Source organism: Octopus bimaculoides, chromosome 2 (genome assembly GCF_001194135.2).
Source record: "Octopus bimaculoides isolate UCB-OBI-ISO-001 chromosome 2, ASM119413v2, whole genome shotgun sequence".
In the NCBI taxonomy this organism is placed as follows: Eukaryota; Metazoa; Mollusca; class Cephalopoda; order Octopoda; family Octopodidae; genus Octopus; species Octopus bimaculoides.
The window spans coordinates 52,508,222-52,510,642 of record NC_068982.1 but is presented as its reverse complement, the minus strand read 5'-3'; the positions used below and the strand labels follow the sequence as shown (position 1 = coordinate 52,510,642).

The 2,421-nt window shown below is 40.1% G+C and overlaps 1 long non-coding RNA gene across 1 annotated transcript in view; it reads right to left on the bottom strand.

Annotated features, from left to right (window-relative positions):
• Positions 1-373: 373 nt before the first annotated feature.
• Positions 374-2,421, bottom strand: part of LOC128250983 (uncharacterized) — a 189,423-nt gene continuing 187,375 nt past the window's right edge. Inside the window, exon 4 of the long non-coding RNA XR_008266890.1 lies at positions 374-406. This is a non-coding gene — a long non-coding RNA (uncharacterized LOC128250983). The remainder of the gene's footprint in view (positions 407-2,421) is intronic.

The window sequence follows — 2,421 nt, the reverse complement described above, 5'->3', positions numbered from 1 at the left end:
TATATATATATATATATATGTACATATATGTATATATATTACATATATCTAAGAGGTGAGTGCCTGAGTAGAAGATTGTTTCTTTCAGATATGTAGCGATTTTGTTTTGGTACTATTGAAGGGGATTACATCGTCAAAATATCATTGGGGAATGATTAGAAAGTTTGTGTTCATTGAAGTGGTGCATACCTCGCGTGAGTTATCCAAGCAGCGTGTTCACATGGCCTCTCTGTAGGTGGGTGTTGCTATCTGTGTTAGTATTTTTAGAAGTAACAAGCCAGTGGATTATTTATATATAAAAGCCGACAATGTAGGAAACAACCATGCGTTTGGGAGTATGTGGCTAAGAAGTATCTTTATCTGTGCATGCTGTTTGCGAGGGACGTTGCTGCCCATGAAATGAGAGCTGAAAGAAAGACGTGGACGAGAAATTTAGAGGGGATGTTGTGATGACAGACAAGGTTGAAGGCCTTGCTGACATAAACGGAAATGACCACTGGTTTGCGAAACAGAAGAGGAAGTTGTATGTTGATTCGGCTCAACTGAAAATCTACTGATCATCATTGACAAGAGAAATGAACCGAAGTTGGTAAATAAAGGTATTGTTTATAAGGTATTTTTCTTATCTTTTTGTCTTATCTGTTTCAGTCATTTGACTGCGGCCGCGCTGGGGCACTGGCCTGAAGAACTTTTACTCGAATGAATTGACCTCAGTACTTATTTTTTTAAAGCCTGGTACTTATTTTATCAGTCTCTCTGGTTTAACCTCTAAGTTACGGGAACGAAAACAAACCAATACAGTTTGTCAAGCGTTTGTAGGGGATAAACACACACACTCTCTCTCCTCTCTCTCTCTCTCTCTCTCTCTCTCTCTCTCCCTCTCTTTCTCTCTCTCTCTCTCTCTCTCTCTCTTTCATGTATACGACGGGATTTTTTTCAGTTTTCATCTACAAAATCCACTCTCAAGGCTTTATTCGGCCCGAGACTATTGTAGAAGAAACTTTCCCAACGTGCCACGCAGTGGGACTGAACCTGGAACCGTCGGGCATATGGCGTAGTGGTTAAGAGCGCGGGCTACTAACCCCAAGATTCCGAGTTCGATTCCAGGCAGTGACCTGAATAATAATAATAATAATAATAATAATAATAATAATATGATGATGATGATGATGATGATGATGATGATGATGATGATGAAGGCTGGAGGGTATATCAGCCGAAACGTTATCACCCAACCACGAGATGTTCTATATCGATAACTAAGTTGTTTAACACCAGTTCTTCCTTGAATGAGTTGTCCTATAATCAAGTCATTCCATCCATGGTAATTTCGTCTTGTAATTCAATGACATATTACCCCATAGTAGTTGTTAAGGTCAAAGAAGGTGACACTTTGGGAATGAGACACAGTTTCACGTAGACTTGGATAGATTCTTGTAAAGAAGTTTGAAAAATTTAGAGGAGGATTGGAGCTAACCCAGGAACCAGTGGCCACCACTAAAACATACATGCTACGCAACACAGAATATACACGCTGCAAGCTAAAGAGCATACTGTTTAGCTTAATGGTAGAGTACTCAGCCGGTATCTGAGGAGTACGGGTTCGAATCCCGTAGCCGTCTACTGGCAACTTTTTTATAGACGCAGGCGTGGCTGTAGAGTAAGAAGCTTGCTTCCCAACCACATGGTTCCGGATTTAGTCCTACTGCGTGGTACCTTGGGTAAGTGACTTCTACTATAGCCTAGGACCTAGAAAAAAGCCTTGTGAATGGATTTGACAGACGAAAATTGAAAGAAGTCCGTCGTATATATATATATATATATGTGTTTGTGTGTGTGTAGATTCAGATGAATTGAAGCACCATAATTTAGTACGGTATTATCCATACAATTTCAAAATAAGGTGATTAAAATCAAAATAAGCAACAAGGATATCCAGAGCTAATGCAGTACGATCGTTTCATGCAATTCCATTTAATTGAACACTGCAACCATTATATCAATTTAAATGCAGAGCAATCTTCAGCTGCACAAGACATAGAATTTAATTAAATTAAAACAGATGGATACATTAGTATAATTTTACCTAAAATCTCCAAGAAGTTAAGGAGATAGACAAAGAACATGCTGCCTTCACTTCAGCTTAGAAGCTGGGGTCTTGGTGGCAGCGGATCCAAGCTGCTTAATGTTAAAATTTTTGCCGGCGGCTGATTCGGTTGGGTCAAAAGTAGTTTTGAACTTGTGGACCCAATCAGCCAAGAATCTAGTTTTTTCCAAATTTTTTGAAAATGGCCGCTTGCAGGTACTCGGTGATACTTGAGCCCCCCCCCCCCGAAAAGTGACACCTGTACCTGGAACCGGGCCACATTAAAAAGAACTGTCCCTAGGACCAGAGTAGGGTCCTGGAACAGTTACTTGTGG